At 35.0% G+C, this 19570-nt stretch overlaps 1 protein-coding gene across 26 annotated transcripts in view; it reads left to right on the forward strand.

The window, feature by feature from the left end:
* Window positions 1-19570, forward strand: part of BAZ2B (bromodomain adjacent to zinc finger domain 2B) — a 331716-nt gene that overhangs the window by 129316 nt on the left and 182830 nt on the right. For 2 of the 26 annotated variants that reach the window (XM_010801998.4, XM_024976124.2), the window contains exon 1: window positions 2009-2290. The exons of 22 other annotated variants lie outside the window; for them this stretch is intronic. The gene's annotated coding sequence lies outside the window, so the exon portion shown is untranslated. Of the gene's footprint in view, window positions 1-2008; window positions 2291-17691; window positions 17895-19570 lie in introns of those variants that run through there. 2 more of the 26 variants (XM_059875508.1, XM_059875560.1) reach the window with 2 other exon arrangements.

Here is a 19570-nt window from a genome sequence, read left to right on the forward strand (position 1 = left end):
CAGTCGCTCAGTCGTGTCCGATTCTTTGCAACCCCATGAATCTCAGCACGCCAGGCCTCCCTGTCCATCACCAACTCCCGGAGTTCACTCAGACTCACGTCCATCGAGTCAGTGATGCCATCCAGCCATCTCATCCTCTGTCGTCCCCTTCTCCTCCTGCCCTCAATCTTTCCCAGCATCAGGGTCTTTTCAAATGAGTCAGCTTTTCGTATCAGGTGGCCAAAGTATTGGAGTTTCAGCTTCAACATCAGTCCTGCCAATGAACACCCAGGACTGATCTCCTTTAGGATGGACTGGTTGGATTTCCTTGCAGTCCAAGGGACTCTCAAGAGTCTTCTCCAACATCACACTTCAAAAGCATCAATTCTTCAGCGCTCAGTTTTCTTTATAGTCCAACTCTCACATCCATACATGACCACTGGGAAAACCATTATGAGAAACTAAAATAGTCATGGGTCTTTATAATAGTTGAAATAATAAGTTTCTAATTTAAAATTTTGTTTTGTTTCCATATATGAATTACATAGTCAAAGCTCCTATTTAGTAAGAATTATTAATATATCTCAAATTATTTATGAAGGAAATAGGGCTATGTTTTACATTCCAGGTAGTTAACAGGATATTTGAATTATTTAATTGGACCAGGAAATTCAGCTGAAACTTTTAACTTCTTAGTTGTAATTTTTTGAAAATTTGGTGTTTGTTTCATGCTTCATCATAGTAAAGATGGTGGTTAGCAACTTGTTGTTTAGTATTAGTTTAGCACTGTTTAGCATTAATGTTGTTCAGTATTAAATATGTACTCCTTTCAAATGATATATATTAAATATTTGTAATGTGACCTATTCTTATATTTTGTATTATTAGTTTAGTTTTATCTTCTTGGGTGTTCTTTTTGTTGTCATTGATTTTGTTATCACTTTGTTTTGTTTTCTGTTCGTTAATACATTAAAGTTTTATTTTGCAAATGTAATAAATATACACCTGATTTAAGTTATATAATTTAATACTGTGATTATATTACTGTGAAGCGGTTGTTAAGGGCTCTTTGCATTAAAATTAAATGATACTGTGTTAATAGTTAGGACACGGAGGGCGTTTGAACAAAGTATTTTAAACATAAATGTAGATTAAAAAAAAAAACCTCTCCATATTCTTAAATTAGTGAATTGGTTTATCATTTTGATGGATTGTGTTTGTTTTATACCCTTAGTTAATTTAAGTCAGTCTTCATTTAACTACACTAGAAATTTCAGAGAGTGAAAAAGTAATTTGGGGGGAAAAACTAAGGACAGAGAAACAAATTTCAAGCTCACCACATATATTTTTAAATACTTACAGATAATATTTTAGATTTTGTTTTCTTTTTAAAATGTGAGTTTTAAGTGATGCAAGAAATAGCTTCAAGTTATGTAAAGTTTCAATTCATATACTGAGATTTTTTCCTTGGACTGCTACATAATTACAGTTTTACTTTGCAAGAGCTTGTCTTAAATTATAACTCAGAAACTTTATCTTTTTTGTTGAAAGAGTTGAAACTTAAAAACTTACTCCTTATTTAGCAGGTTTTTAAACACTTAATCCTAGGTTTTTTGTTTTTTTGTTTTTTTAAAGAGAAAACCTTGTTAGCTAGCGTTGCCTTGTTTTTAAATTTACCTGCCAAGCAGTAATTTTTAAAACCTGCTTAAACAGGTTTGTTTATCAAGGATTCCTTATTATAACTCTGTGCCTTCGCATGTCAGGAATAAACCCTCCTTTAAAAAAAAGGAAGATAGAACTCTTTATGTCTTGACACTAATTAAAATTAAGAAAAGAAAAATTATTTGAGACATCAGCCTCACCTGGCTTAGTTTTGTCACGTGAGCTTTCACGTTTACTGGTGATCTAAGTGCTCCACCTGCCTTTCAGTTTGTTTACCAGGAAATCAAGATGTGTAAACTGCAGGAAGTACTATTTGACCCTCTCCGACAGTATCTCATTACAATAATTGCTAATCTCTGAATAAGACAGCCATGTTTTGTGAGTAACTGAGAGAGAGAGGTTGTGTTAGGTAGATTTTAGGTGTTTCAACAAATAAAGCATTGTAAATGCTTGCTTGGATTATGTTTTCATGATAGCTTTAGATAAAAGACATATGGTGACCTTTGGGGTCAGCAAAGCTAGGACACAATAGTAGGTATTCTTTCATGCCTTTTAACTGAAAAATATCACGGCTTGTTGTTTTGGAGTGCTGTCACTGCTCTGAATCGAAAGGATAATGGCTACTTCCTGATTAAATCCACTCTCCACAGTAAGCTGTTAATGTTATACTGTATGTCTTTTTCTCCTGTAAATGCAATAGTGTTTGGTGCTTTCTTTACTTTTTATCATTGTCTTTCAGTAGATATATCTGTTGTAAATATATCCTGAAGTTGAAGTTTATAATTAGAGTAGAAAGTACTGTTTTAAGTTTGGATTTTTTTTTTTTTTAATGAAAAAGTATTTTTGTTTGGTATTAAATCCAATCTTCTCATATACTTATTGTAGATTTTGGATAAAGAATTTAGCTTTTAAAAAAGATATTGAAGTGATAAATTATATTAAGCTGTCACTTTCTTGGCACTCGAAGAAAAATTTAAAAAACAACTTATGTAGTAAGTCAGATTCATTTGTTTAGGGAATATTTGGATAAACTAATTTATTTTTACTTAATATATTTCATAAATCTATTTAAATATATTGTCACAACTATTGATAATTGTTTTAATGATTAAGTTAAATTATTTTAAAATTAATTATGAGATCCTTGTGATGTAAAAACAATATTAAGTACTCAGAATATAAGAAGGGGAATAATGAGCTGCTTAGTTTTAATCCTAAAGCTGGCAGTCACTCCATCTGTGTTCTTGGGACAATTATTTAAACTGCTTACCTCAGTTTTCTTGTCTACTGTTCATATGTGTGCTAAGTAAAATGTGTTTTTTTTTTCCTTTATGGTAGTACAAACTGTAAAGAAAATGATTATCCATAAGATTTTATAAAACAGACAACTGACTCTGAGTATATAGTAGGAAAATAGTACACAAGGAAATATAGAAAAATTATTTCTATTGTAAAATAATGGAAAATAAACTTTAAAATAAATACCAAGTTATTACCTTTTTAATTTCAACAAAACTGTAATTTTTGCTAAATCCATAATATAACATTACCAGAGGATTCTACACATTGTTGGATACATGGCTGAAATGAGAAATGGAGAGCCTGGAGGTGATTTAGTAAAGAGTCACAAATACACTTAATTATTTATCTTTTTCTCTCAAGTCTTATTTCTGGAAATGAGATTATTCAGAGTAGAGGGAAGAAAGTATGTATACATTATAGGCCTATAAGTATATAGTTCATCTAAATAGTAAGATGTTTTATTTTTAAACTTTAGTATTAAGTATCCTGATTATATAAAAAATACTATGAAATTGTTAAACATTGAAGGCTACTATTGAAGATGGTCATAGAACCTAACATTCAGAACTAGTTTTAAAATATTCTGAGATAATGTAATTAAGTTTTGTTGAGAGAATTAAGGTACCTTCTTTTGCAAAATGCATATCACAGATATTTTAAGTAACCTGGTGATTTATGTTATTGGTGCATTCTAAGGAAATTCTAAAGATTATATTTATTGACTATTCTAGCTTAGTCAAGTTATTGAAGTAGGACTTATAGGAGGGCATCTACTTTAATTTGTAATAACAACTAATAGATGTCACTTATTGAACACATAATATGTGCAAACTACTGGACTAATTTTTGGTAGGAAAGGCAAACTTTTACCTTTACCCTCTAAGAGTTCTGTTTTGCTGGGCCTGAGAATTAAATTGGTATAAGATAGATCAACAGGAGGAAAAAGCATACATATTTATAATACAAATTTTATGTGAAATGAGAGTCTGCAAAAGGAATGAAGACCAAGGAAATGGTGAAATATTCTGGTTTTATGTTAAGTTGAACAAAGAAAGGCAGTTATGGGAAAGTAACTATGTGGGGAGACTAAAGGAAGATAAGAATTATTTTAACAAGGTCTGTTTGTTGAGAATTCTCAGTCTCAACTTTTTATCCTTGATGGTGAGAGTGTTACTTTCCTTCTGGTATAGGAAGGACATCTTTCATATAGTACTTTGATTTCCTGCTTTTAAGAAAAAGAAAGAAGGTCAGAGTGTTTTTCTGTATTTGCTAGTTTTTCAAGTGCCTTAACTCAAAACAGTCAAAATGCCAGAGCAGTGTATTCTGAAGAAGCGTATTCTGAATTCTATTATCAAATTATTTTACAGTCAAGAAAATTGCATGAGGTATAGATAACCATCATTATCCTCATTTTTACTGATAAGGAAACAGTTTTAGAGAATTGAAATGATTTCATCAATGTCTTTTAGCTAATAAGTGTCAGAGCAAGACCAGAAAATCTAACAGAATCCATAAAGAACTCAGTCTTCAGTGTCATGCCTTTAAGCATTGGGTTTATATTTCACACATAATAAAGGTGCTAAAGACTTTGATTTAGATAAGTTTTTTTCATCAGTTTATCAAATGTTAGAATCCTTACTGTCAAACACTATAAGGAAATTCTCTGATAGTAATGGAAAACAAAATAAATCTCTAGTTTCAAGAAACTTACAGTTTAGTTGATTTGAAGGGGCAAAAATATAACAGGCTATTACAATACAATGCGATAACTGATATAATAGGGATAAATTCAAGATACTAAAGGTGACATAAAGAAATATCTAATGTTTCCTTTTATTTATATATTTAATATATATTTTGGGGTGCTGTTCTAGGGATATAAATGTAAATAAAACTTGCAAAGGTCTGTGCTCTTGGGGAACGTGTATTGGAGGTGGAATCAACAGTAAGCATAATAAATAAGTATATAGCATGTTTGAACGTGACAAGTATTATGGAGGAAAGAAAAAGTAGGTAAGAGAAAGGGTAAGAATGCTGTGGTGTGATGGGTAGGTTGATTTTTGAGCAAAGATCAAGGAAGTTAATTATGCAGATATCTTAAGAGCCTTCCAAGTAGAGGGCTCAAGGCAAAAGCATGCCTGGTGTGTTCAGAGTAATGAACAAAGCCCAGTGTGACTGAAGTAGAGTGAGCTAGAAACCAGAGTAGGCGGATATGACAGAGATAATTGCGGCTTTACAGAGCGCCATAGGCACTTTAAAGAGCCATTGCAGGGCTTTCAGTAAATCTGGCTTATATTTTTAAAGGATCACTCCAGTTGCTATGTTGAGAATGGACTATAGGGAGGCACTGACCACCAGCTAGAAGGCTTTTACAGTAATCTGATTGAAAGTAGTGGCTTAGATAAGGCTGGTAGTAGTTAAATTCTGGATGCTTTTAAGGTACACTGAGAAGTGTACCTTATTTGATGGATTGTTTGTGGGATATGAGGAAAAGAGAAGGCAAGATGACTCCAAGATTTTTTGCTGAGCCTCTAGAAGGATGGTGTTGCCATCAATTGTGAGATGGGGATGGTTTTCATAAGGAGCAAGTTTGTGATGTAGTGGAAGATCAGGAGTTTGGTTTTAGACATGGTAGATATTATGTGTTTAATAGATACATGCCATTGGAGATTGTGGAAAGATTTTCCTGAGGAGTTATCATCTAAATTGAGGCTAAAGAATGAATTGATGGTGATTTATGATGAACATGAGAGCATTGTTTATACACTTAAATGAATTTTGGCTTTTTCTACTTTACATATTTACAAACTGGAGTAACATCTAAGCATCTAAAGAGTAGTAACATTTAAAAGTAACAAATTGTTTATTTTAGCAAAATTATTCTAAGTAGTTAAGTTTTCGGAATATTTCAGTAGCTGCTATATCCAGGAGTTGCACTGGGTGCTTTTACATATATTGATTCTCACCGTTGTGCTGTAAGGTAAATTGTATTTCCATTTTACATTTGGAGAAACTGAGTCTGAAGGAGATTGACACATTAATATTACGTGATGCATCTGGATTCAAATGTAGGTCTTTAGATTATATTTCCCATGCTTATTTTTAAGTTAAAAATAGGTATCCTTACTTTGCAAATTTTTAAACATTTGATTAAGGTCTCAAGGAGTTGTCTTGAAAGCATGAACTATTCTGTATTGTAGCATAATGATACCCTTGAGACATAGGGTTTGTAGATTCTTGGTCATGGAGTCAAATCAGTTGTTGGTCTTTTTTGAATTCTTATACAGCTTTCAGTACGCTGTTACAGGTACTGTCTCCATTCCTAGCCCATATTCCCATGTGCAGTGCTTAATATGTGCTTAGAAATTTACAGCTGCTATCATCATCATCATCTTTATCCCTCTTCCTAGTATGCTGTGACCTTGGGAATCCCAAGCCTGTATGATCATTTGTAAATTATAAAACCTCAGAGATTAAGGGTACGTTGTTGTGTTGTTCAGTTGTGTCCGACTCTTTGCAGCACCATCGACTGCAGCATGCCGGGCTTCACTGTCCTTCACTATCTCCCAGAGTTTGCTCAAACTCACATCCATTGAGTCAGTGATGCCATCCAACCATCTCATCCTCTGTCATCCCCTTCTCCTCCTGCCTTCAATCTTTTCCAGTTTCAGGGTCTTTTCTAATGAGTCGGCTTTTCACATCAGGTGGCCAAAGTATTGGAGCTATTGAGTATTGGAGTAAAGGATATGAGGACTATGATTAATGAAGAATGAGTTTTAACGTATGTATTTTGTCTGATGGAAACCATCTTTGTTTCCTTCTCTTTATTGACTTTTCTGGGGAATTGAATTTGATAAATAGCTGTTATTTCTGACTGGAAAAGCAATATTCTCTGACATGCCAATGAGTATTTTCACTGTAAAAGTGAACATCAGCTGTTCTACTTTGATAGTGAATAGAAATATAATTGTTCATTGAAACAGATTCACTTAAGGTAATGATACCATAATTTAAAAATGTAAACCTTTTGCCTTTAGATCAAAATATAGGCTATTTCTTAAATTTTATGTGAGCTAACACTGTTTACATTTACAATTCATTTTTAAAGACGTACTTAAGAGCAAATCATTCAGATATTCTACAGGAAAGAAACATTTTAGCAAACACGTACATATTTTTAAAAAGTACCAATTAAGAAAAGAAAACCCTGCTGTGGATTAAAATAGCCTGTAAGTCTCAAAGGTCACTTTAACATATACTAAGGACATAGATAGAAAATTCACCTAGCCTTTGTATGTTCTATAAATATGTAATTTTATTCTAAGTGTGCTATGTATTTCTCCAGGTTTTATGCTACTTTCCAAAGGAGTACCATATATATTCATTCTTCCTATTCCTTTCTCTAAAGTCTTCCTTCTCTTTCATCATTATACCTCAAATTCTGGCATCACCGACTCAATGGGCATGACTTTGGGTGGACTCCGGGAGTTGGTGATGGACAGGGAGACCTGGTGTGCTGCGGTTCATGGGGTCACAAAGAGTCCGACATGACTGAGCGACTGAACTGAACTGAAGATCACTGTATTCATTAAATGAGATTTTTAAGTAAACAAAATCTTGGTTGGCCCCCAAACACCTTTTTTGTTATTACTAAGTTATCTGTATAACTTAATATTTTATTTACTTCTGTTCAGGACTAAATATATATATCCTGTACATTTCTACTTAGACATAAATGTATTTGTATAGATATTAGATGTATATTCCTCACCTTTTTAATCTTATTTTTTGTTTTGGATAGTATCTTTAATTTATTTGGGGAAAAAGAAAAATGATTGGTCAAATAGAAATAGAATATTCTGTTAAAAGTATCCTGCTGATCCTCTATGACCCACCTCCCAGAGTAATGGAAATAAAAGCAAAAATAAACAAATGGGCCCTAATTAAACTTAAAAGCTTTTTGCACAACGAAGGAAACTATAAGCAAGGTGAAAAGACAGCCTTCAGAATGGAAGAAAATAATAGCAAATGAAGCAACTGACAAAGAATTAATATCAAAAATACACAAGCAGCTCCTGCAGCTCAATTCCAGAAAAATAAATGACCCAATCAAAAAATGGGCCAAAGAACTAAACAGACATTTCTCCAAAGAAGACATACAGGTGACTAACAAACATGAAAATATACTCAGCATCACTCAGTGTCAGAGAAATGCAAATCAAAACCACAATGAGGTACCATCTCACACCGGTCAGAATGGCTGTCAAAAAGTCAACAAACAATAAATGCTGGAGAGGGTACAGAGAAAAAGCAACCCTTTTACACTGTTCGTGGGAATGCAAAGTAGTACAGCCACTGTGGAGAACCGCGTGGAGATTCCTTAAAAAAACTGGAAATAGAACTGCCATATGACCCAGCAATCCCACTGCTGGGCATACACACGAAGGAAACCAGAATTGAAAGAGACACGTGTACCCCAAAGTTCATCACAGCACTGTTTACAATAGCCAGGACGTGGAAGCAACCTAGATGTCCATCAGCAGATGAATGGATAAGAAAGCTGTGGTACATATACACAATGGAATATTACTCAGCTATTAAAAACAATGCATTTGAATCAGTTCTAATGAGGTTGATGAAACTGGAGCGTATTATACAGAGCGAAAGAAGTCAGAAAGAAAAACACTGATACAGTGTATTAACACATATATATGGAATTAAGAAAGATGGTAACGATGACCCTAAATGGGAGACAGCAAAAGAGACACAGGTGTAAAGAACAGACTTTTGGACTCTGTGGGAGAAGACAAGGGCGGGATGATTTGAGAGAATAGCATTGAAACATGTATATTATCATATGTGAAATAGATCCCAGTCCAGGTTCGATGCATGAGACAGGGTACTCAGGGCTGATGCACTGGGATGACCCTGAGGGATGTGATGGGGAGGGAGGTGGGAGAGGGGTTCAGGATGGGGAACACATGTACACCCATGGCTGATTCATGTGAATGTATGTCAAAAACCACCACAATATTATAAAGTAATTAGCCTCCAATTAAAATAAATAAACTAAAAGTATCCTGCTTCCTATTTTTAGTAGTTATAAAACTAAGACTGTTACATCCTTGATTAATTGTAATGCTCAGAGAATGAATATTTGGATTATATTTTCCTTGGAATGCTTTCCTCTTAACAATTGTTATTGAAATTCTTGCATAATGTATATGTGCAAGTGTAAAATTGAGATATTTTTTGATGATTTGAAGATAACAGGGGGATTTTGGGTTCTGATTTGACAATTTCAGCTACTCCTAATCTCATTGGGGAAAATAAAGTACAAGCATTAAATAGGAGTCTTGATAATTTGAGCAACTACTCTTGTTTTGTAAACAGCATAATCAAATATTAAATGTGTAATAAATTTTAAAACAACAGAGATTGTTTTAAAAAGCAGGATGAAATTAATTGCTACATGAGTGCTATAAACAAATAAAATATACTATGAGTTGGTAATTAGAGAAGATGATAGAATGACCAGAGAAGGCACCTTTAAGGAAAAGGGCCCTAAGCTTCAGACATTGAAGAAGGACTTCAAACATTAATTGCGAAAACATTTTTATTGTGATATAGTTTATACACTGTGCAGTTCACCCATGTAATGTGTCCAATCCAATAGTTTTGAGTAAATTACATTATTACTTTTTTAAGTGGTGGTAAAAAAGATACCATAAAGTTGCAGTTTTAATCCCTTTTATGTCTATAATTTGTTGTCATTAATTACATTCAAAATGTTGTGCAAACATCAGCACTGTCTATTTTTAACACTTTTTCATAGCTCTAAACAGAAACTATGTAACTGTTGAACACTAACTCTCCATCCCCCTACTCACTCCCCCGATAAAGTTCAATCTACTTTCTCTCTTGATGATTTGCCTATTATAGGTACTTCATATAGGTGAAATCACGTATTTTTCCTATTGTGTCACGGGTTTTTTCACTCATTATAATGTTTTCAAGGTCTGTACATGTTATAACATGTGTCAGGACTCCATTGCTCTTTAATACTCAGTCTCATTATTTATGTAAATAACTATTTAATAGTATATATATAATACGCATATCATATATATGTTGTCTGTTCATCTTTTGATTTTTAAGTCTCTTTGAATTTTTTCTTTTTTGGTATATATGTGCCTAGGAGAAGAATTGCTAGTTCATGTGGTAAATTTTATGTTTAGCTTTTTGAACAATTGGCAAACTGTTTTCCATAGCAATTGCCTTATCAAGCATTAGTTTTTCTTTTATTATACTGTAGATATACACTATGTAAAAAGTTAGGCTGAATGAATATTGTCTTCAGCAAATACCATATACTGTTTTAAAAAGGAAGAAGGACAAAAAGAAAGCCACGTGTTATGCATGAGAAAATGTGTATGTTTTATATAAAGACCTAACCCATAAAGTGAATTTAATAAAATAATTAAACCTTGCAGTTGTATGTTATCCCAACATTGTTATAATATTTTAAAAACATGGTCACCATATTTCTATTTCTCAGTCCGAAGACATCTGCTATAAGTAGATAGGTACAGTTTTCCTATGAGTAATTAGTGCAATTTAGTTTATTTCTGCCCAATTTTAAGATACTTATTTTTTGGTTGCCCTTTTTTGCATTACAAAGTAAATTCACCCTTAATTATATCTAACTGGAAGGTATTCCAAATGTATGCTATTTAGAGTTTTGCCAAGAGAATGCACTTATAGCAAACACCCTCTTCCAACAACACAAGAGAAGAGTCTACACATGGACATCACCAGATGGTCAATACCGAAATCAGATCGATTACACTCTTTGCAGCCAAAGATGGAGAAGCTGTGTACAGTTAGCAAAAACAAGACGAGAGCTAACTGTGGCTCAGATCATGAACCCCTTATTGCCAAATGCAGAATTAAATTGAAGAAAGTAGGGAGAACTACTAGACTATTGAGGTATGAACTAAATCAAATCCCTTACAAATACACAATGGAAGTGACAAATAGATTGAATGGATTAGATCCGATAGAGTGCCTGATGAACTATGGATGGAGGTTCGTGACATTGTACAGGAAACAGGGATCAAAACCATCCCCAAGAAAAAGAAAGGCAAAATGGTTGTCCAAGGAGGCCTTACACATAGCTGAGAAAAGACGAGAAGTGCAAGGCAAAGGAAATAGGAAAAATATACCCATTTGAATGCAGAGTTCTAAAGAATAGCAAGGAGAGATAAGAAAGCCTTCGTCAGTAATCAGTGCAAAGAAATAGAGGAAAACAATAGAATGAGAAAGACTAGAGATCTCTTCAAGAAAATTAGAGATACGAAGGGAACATTTCATGTAAAGATGGGCACAATAAAGGACAGCAAAGGTATGGACCTAACAGAAGCAGAAGATATTAAGATATTAAGAAGAGGTGGCAAGAATACACAAAAGAACTATACAAAAAAGATCTTCATGACCCAGATAACCATGATGGTGTGATCACTCACCTTGAGCCAGACATCCTGGAATGTGAAGTCAAATGGGCTTTAGAAAACATCACTACAAATAAAGCTAGTGGAGGTGATGGAATTCCAGTTGAGCTATTCCAAATCCTAAAAGATGATGCTGTGAAAGTGCTGCACTCAATGTGCCAGCAAATTTGGAAAACTCAGCAGTGATTACAGGACTGGATAAGTTCAGTTTTCATTTCAGTCCCAAAGAAAGGCAATGCCAAAGAATGTTCAAACTATCACACAATTGCACAATTGAGTGCAATTTGAGCAAAGTAGTGCTCAAAATTCTCCAACTCAGGCCTCAACAGTACGTAAACTGTGAACTTCCAGATGTTCAGTCTGGATTTAGAAAAGGCAGAGGAACCAGAGATCAAATTGCTAACATCTGCTGGATCATCGAAAAAGCAAGGGACTGCTTCATTGACTGTGCAAAACCCTTTGTGTTGATCACAACAAAATGTGGAAAATTCTGAAAGAGATGGAAATACCAGACCACCTGACCTGCCTCTTGAGATGCAGGTCAAGAAGCAACAGTTAGAACTGGACCTGGAACAACAGACTGGTTCCAAATTGGGAAAGGAGTACGTCAAGGCTGTATATTGTCACCCTGCTTATTTAACTTATATGCAGAGTACATCATGCGAAATGATGGGCTGGATGAAGCACAAACTGGAATCAAGATTGCCAGGAGAAATATCAGTAACCTCAGATATGCACATGACACCACCCTTATGGCAGAAAGTGAAGAAGAAATAGTCTCTTGATGAAAGTGAAAGAGGAAAGGGAAAAAGTTGGCTTAAAATTCAACATTGAGAAAACTAAGATCATGGCATCCAGTCCTATCACTTCGTGGCAAGTAGATGGGGAAACAGTGGAAACAGTGAGAGACTTAATTTTGGGGGGCTCCAAAATCACTGCAGATGGTGACTGCAGCCAGGAGGTTTAAAGATGCTTGCTCCTTGGAAGAAAAGCTATGACCAACCTAGATAGCATATTAAAAAGCAGAGACATTACTTTGCCGACAAAGGTCCAAAGTTATGTATGGATATGAGAGTTGAACTACAAAGAAAGCTGAGTGCTGAAAAATTGATGCTTTTGAGCTGTAGCATTGGAGAAGACTCTTGAGAGTCCCCTGGTCTGCAAGGAAATCAAACCAGTCAATCCTAAAGGAAATCAGTCCTGAATATTTATTGGAAGGAATGATGCTGAAGCTGAAACTCCAGTACTTTGGCCACCTGATGCAAAGAACTGACTCGGTGGAAAATACCCTGATGCTGGAAAGATTGAAGGCAAGAGAAGAAGGGGACTGCAGAGGATGAGATGGTTGGATGACATCACCGACTCGATGATCATGAGTTTGAGTAAGCTCCGGGAGTTGGTGATGGGCAGGGATGCCTGGTGTCATGCAGTTCATGGAACTGCAAAGAGTTGGACACAGCAGAGTGACTGAACTGACTGACTGACTGATGGTATTTAGTCATTTGTTTACTTCGTATAGGCTATCGTTTCATATTTTATAAGTCTTAGACAAAAGACTAGAGTTATTTCAGTTGACATTTTAAAAAAATGACTCTTAAAAGTATAGTTTCTGAAATTCAGTTAGAGTTACTAAGGTAACATTTATGTATCTTTTCATAGTTCAATGAGAGACCACTAAGCCAAAAGATTATGGCACAGACTTGATGAGATCATATGACCCAGGAAATGGGAAGCAATGCTGAGATAGGGAAGCTTTTTGACCTAATTACAAATTTCCCTAGGAATGATATGTAACAACCACAAGGGGACATACAATAGTGAACTACAGTTGTGGACTCAATATGGAAATAGTAATAGCAGATACAATTGGTCATCCTGATAAGAATATTGTTTAGGATATAAGAAAGTTAGTTTCTCATCAGAGGGTGTACATGTAAATATTTGATGCATAGGGAGTTTGAAACAATTTTAAGAATATTGACACAAGATAGATCATGGAATAATTTTATTTCCTTTGTTCAAACCTCTGAGGCAAATTCCTTAATATTGATTTGAGCTTAGTGAGTCTTTACACACCTAAGTAGGAAGCAAGAACAAGGTTGTAGAATGTCTAAATTATCAACAAAAGCTACACTTAGGGAGGAACCTTTAGGAAATAATTTTACACTTAGTTAAAACTCAAAATACAATAATAGTCTGTTGGTACAGAATTGTAGTAGACTTAAAACTTTGAATACTATACTGAAAATTCGTTAGATAAACTATTTTAAATTTTTCTTAATGTGACATTATTGAGCTACTAAGAAAGTAAAGAATTTAAAGGGATCAAAAACTATGTGAAATAGAAAATTTATGGAGGGGTATTAGAAGGTATAACCATCAAATCAGAGAAATGAGGACAAATGAAAAGTTGATTGTTAGTGACAGCACTTAGAGTAGAATCAGGTGGGTTCAAAATCTGGATCATGACTAACAATTACACGTCTGTCCCTCTTATGGGTCCTTAGTAATTGTTGTTGACTTTGGAGTGATAGATTAAAGGAAATGTAGCCCTTATTGGTCATTTTTCTTCTTTAGAAACTGAAATAAACAGTTTAGGTACTTATTAACAAAAGAAGTTGCTGCTGCTGCTGCTGCTGCTAAGTCGCTTCAGTCATGTCCAACTCTGTGCGACCCCATGGATGGCAGCCCACCAGGCTCCACTGTCCCTGTCCCTCCATGCAAGAACACTGGAGTGGGTTGCCATTTCCTTCTCCAATGCATGAAAGTGAAAAGTGAAAGTGAAGTCACTCAGTCGTGTCTGACTCTTAGCGACCCCATGGACTGTAGCCCACCAGGCTCCCCCAGTCATGGGATTTTCCAGGCAAGAGTACTGGAGTGGGGTGCCATTGCCTTCTCTGATTAACAAAAGTTATTCTACATAAAAAATTTATAAGTAGTAAGGAGAGACTTTTTAAATCTTCAGTTTCTCATTATTTTAAACTGATTGGCAATTAGTGATAGATATTAATGCAGAATTCCTCATTTGTAAAACTGAAATAATAATGCCGGATCTCCCTACTTCAAGATTTGTCCTTAAGGTAAAAATTAGAATATATGTGCATACTTTTTTGGGTCAGTTATCAAGTTCTATATACGTTTCAATGATTATTATACATTTTCATTCAAAGCGTTTTGTTAAAGTCTTACATTCCAGGTTTTAAGGTTGTAAAGATGATAAGCCGTAGGCCCTGCTTCTCAACGATCTCACAGTGTGGTAAGAAGTGGTATATCAAAACAGAAAATTGCTGTATGGTACAGTGCTTTAATTAGGGACTATATGAGAGCAACTAGAAAGAAGTACCTAAGACTTGCTCACTGAATTAGAATGGTTCCCCATAGTTGGTAATATATGAGATGAGACCTAGAATATGTATAGGAGTTTAACAGGGAATAAAGGAAGAACATTTGAGGGAAGTGAACACCAAGTACCAAATACCATGTGCCACGGATGCTTGGGAAACCATAGAGTACTGGGGAAATGGTGAGAAGTTTAGTTATTAATACTTAGTGTATGAGAAGAGAGTAAGATCAAAAATAAAGTCCCAGGCCTCATTAAGAAGAGCTTTTTTAGAGCTTTTTTATGTCAGAGGACCTGGGATTTTATCATATATTTCATATGGAGATAATGAAAGATTTTTAAGTGGGAATGTGGCAGGATCAGATTTTTATATTAAAAGATTACCATTAAAATAAATAGGATTGAAGAAGCAGAGGAACCTCTTAGAAGGCTCTTGCAGTATTTCCAATAAGAACTGATTTAGTATTATACTAAGATGATGGAATAAAGAGAAAATATTTAGGAATTAATAAGCAGAAAATAATAAATATAATTTGTGGTTTAGAATCTCAGGCTTAGTTATCTCTGTAAAATCCCTCTACTATAAAAATCTGGGAATTCCCTGGTGGCTCAGATGGTAAAGCATCTGCCTACAATGCGGAAGACCCCGGTTCAATCCCTGGGTTGGGAAGATCCCCTGAAGAAGGAAATGGCAACCCACTCCAGTACTCTTGCCTGGAAAATCCCATGGACGTAGGAGCCTTGTCAGCTACAGTCCATGGGGCCGCAAAGAGTCAGACACGACTGAGCAACTTCACTTTCATTCTATACTTTCTTTCTTTTCATTATAAAAATCTAGCTAGTCACGTGACTACTGGAATTAAGTTGTGGAGCAAGTCTGGTAACTTATGAATTTATATGTTGGATAAACCTGTTGGTTCCTAAACTGAATGAATGTAACTTTAGGAATTTTAGTTAAAAAAAATTCCTTCTGTATCTATATCTATACATCTATAGAGAGGGGGAGAGAGAGGGGACAGTGAGGAGAAGAAGTGAGATAGAGGGGAGAGAGGGAGAGATGCAAAGTTAACTAAATGGTTGCGTACCTGAATTTGATTGTGAAACGTGAAAGGTCATACTAGGGGCATTTCTATATTTAGTCTTGAATACAGAGGCTACAATGAGAACACTGATTTTAAGATTTTGATAAAGAATATATTAAGTCATAAGAGCATTTTATGAACATGATATCCAAATGCTTTTTTAATATATCATCTTTATGGATGTATAGTTCGTATATCATACAATTCACCCATTTAAAATATGTAATTCTGTTTTAAGTATATTCACAGCATTGTCCACCATTATCAGTCAACTAAAACATTTTCATCATCCCCCAAAAGAAACCCAGTACCTATTAACAGTCACCTCCCATTGTTCCTCAGCATTCCCAACCCAAGGCAACTGAATCTACTTTCTGTCTTAATGGATTTACCTTTCCAGGACATTTCATATAAGTGGAATCACACAATATGTGGTCCTTTATAACTGGTTTCTTTCACTTAGTATAACATCTTCAAGCTTCTCCCATGTTGTAGCACATATCAATACTTCATTCTCCAGTCCCATCACTTCATGGCAAATAGATGGGGAAACAATGCAAACAGTGATAGACTTTATCTTCTTAAATACCAAAATCACTGCAGATGGTGACTGCACCCATGAAATTAAAAGACACTGGCTCCTTGGAAGAAAAGCTATGACCAACCTAGACAGCATATTAAAAAGCAGAGACATTACTTTGCCGACAAAGGTCTGTCTAGTCAAAGCTATGGTTTTTCCAGTAGTCATATATGAATGTGAGCGTTGAACCATAAAGAAGGCTGAGCACTGAAGGATTGATGCTTTTGAAATGTGGTGTTGGAGAAGACTCTTGAGAGTCCCTTGGACTGCAAGGAGATCCAACCAGTTCATCCTAAAGGAGATCAGTCCTGGGTGTTCATTGGAAGGCCTGATGCTGAAGCTGAAACTCTAATACTTTGGCCACCTGATGCGAAGAACTGACTCCTTAGAAAGACCCTGATGCTGGGAAAGATTGAGGGAGGAGAAGAAGGGGACTGCAGAGGATGAGATGGTTGGATGGCAGCATCAACTCAATGGACATGAATTTGAGCAACCTCCAGGTGTTGGTGATGGACAGAGGAGCCTGGTGTGCTGCAGTCCATGGGGTTGCAAAGAGTCGGACATGACTGAGCAACTGAACTGAATATTTCATTGCATACATATACCATATTTTATTTACCAGTTTATAGTCATTTGGATTATTTCCACATTTTGTACAAGGTTTTGTGTGGACAAAATATTTTAATTTCTCTGGTGTGTATAATTAGGAAAAAAATTGCTGGGTCATCTGGTAACTCCCAAACATTCTAAACTTTTGAACATTTGAAGTGGAATATTCAGATGAGCATTTAACGTGCAGACAGTTTTGTAGTTTAAATAGGTATATATGGTTCTATCATTGTACTACATTTATTTTAGTAATCAGTGAGTTATTGGTGTGTGTGTGTGTGTGTGTGTGTGTGTGTATGTGTGTGTGTTAGTCACTCAGTCATGTCCAGCTCTTTTCAATCCAATGGATGGTAGCCCACCAAGCTACCCTGTCCATGGAATTCTTCAAGTAAGAATACTGTAGTGGGTTGCATTGCCCTCTCCAGGGGATCTTTCTGACCCAGGAATTGAACCTGTATCTCCTCTGTCTCCTGCATTGTAGTCAGATTCTTTACCCACTGAGCCATGGGGGCAGCCCAAGCTATTTATAAAGGAGATACTTAAAAATTTTTTTATGACTTTAATGTTTATTTTTAGAATGATCTTATTAATTGAGTTGGTAATTTGTTTTACTTTGTAGAAATACTCAAGAAATTGGCTTATACTTGTATTTATTTTATCATTATGTTTAACAGCTAAATGACATTTTCATATTTTTTTTACAGGTCATGTTTGGGATATATATTTGGTGTTGTTTAGTTACTAAGTTGTGTCTGATTCTTTTGCGACCTCATGGACTGTAACCTGCCATGCCCCTCTGTCTATAGGACTTCCCAGGCAGGAATACTGCAGTAAGTTGCCATTTCCTTCTCCAGAGGATCATCCCAACCCAAGGATCCACCCTGCATCTCCTGATTGGCAGGTGGATTCTTTACCACTGAGCCACCTGGGAAACCCAGGATGGGCTCAGAGCCTTGTATTATGAATAAATAGTTAAATTCTCTCTGAGCAATATTATGAAGGATCTTGAATCTTCCAAATGAAAAATTAGAAGTATTATTATGTTAATATATTGGCCTGTCAGTATATTAAGAAATAGACAAATTGCATGCAGTTCAGAATAATAAAAAATTAAGAGGAAAATAGAAAGATTATATTTGGAAAGTTGTTAGTGCCTAATCTGACTAAGTTTTGTAGCTAAGAAAATGGTGTAGGGAATTATTGTAATGATTTGTGAACTTTTACAGATCATCCAAGTCATAAAGGAGAAAACTTAATCTTTAAATTACCCAATAAAAAGAGTTATAGTCTAAAGAAAATTTTTTAAATAATTAAAATTTTAAAATTATGCATTATCTTCTCAGGAAAAAGCAGTTTACTATTTTGCTTATCTAAAAACAAACATGAAAATGTCACTGTTACCTAAAAAAACTTTATAGTATTATTTAAAACTACAGTAATGAGAACATTCTTTTGAGAGGCAGATTGACAGGGGATACTCTAGTATACTTCTTTGCCATCTATTCAGGTTTACCTGTGAAAGAAATCTGCTTGAAAATGAAAATGCTCTTGACATTTTAAACTTATTTTTACTCACATTGAATTTATGAAAGAGTATTGACTTTTAATGAGCTGTTCTCCCACTCTTATGTATTTAGTTTGAAGAAAATAAAGATATTTGCCTCTGAATTTTAGCTAAACACTTAAGAACAAAATACCAAGCAGGAAGTGTGCTAAGCATTCTCTTTACAATAGCTCTTTGAAGTAAGTGTAATTAATCCATTTTACTGATTCAGAAACTAAGACTCAACAGATGTACTGGCTATGTGTTGATTAAATAGTGAATTCATAAAGCAAATAGAGAGTAGTAAAAAGTCTGTGTAATTAACAGCTTCCTGGGTAAAAGCTAAAGCGCTCTGTAGTTCAAAGATGGGAAGTTGTAGCCTAGGATTAGTCAGATATAGCTTTATACAGCTTTATAGATAAAGTGATTCTTGGGCCTGTATTTGAAGGAATGTAGTATTTAGATTGTTGGAAGAGAAAACAATATGTAAATAACATAAGATGAGCAAAGAAGACAACACAACATTTGTTACAAAGTTTTCTGCCCATCTCAGTTGCAAGTAACAGTAACCCACACAAACGCAATTAAAAGGATACCTATTTGGAAGGCTACAGAGAAATCTCAGGGAATACAGCACAATCAAAAAGACAGTCTAAGGAATAAGACCTGAGATTGGCCACACTCTTATCTACCCTCTCAGGACCACTCAGCAATCTGTACATCTATTCTTTCAACATTGTTTCCAACCCATGTTTCTTTAGCTTGTATATCTTTAGGGCCACAGCCTTTATGACCTACCACTCAACACCAACCTCCCTTCCTTCTATTAGTTAAGACATATGTCAGGGAGAGTCTGATTAGATCATAGCATCTTTCAGAGGCATCTAACACATAGATTGCCAGTCAGCCATTATCTCCTTGGTTCATATCTGGTTCAGACAGCCTTGACCACAGGAGTGGGGT

This window comes from Bos taurus, chromosome 2, assembly GCF_002263795.3.
Source record: "Bos taurus isolate L1 Dominette 01449 registration number 42190680 breed Hereford chromosome 2, ARS-UCD2.0, whole genome shotgun sequence".
NCBI lineage: Eukaryota > Metazoa > Chordata > Mammalia > Artiodactyla > Bovidae > Bos > Bos taurus.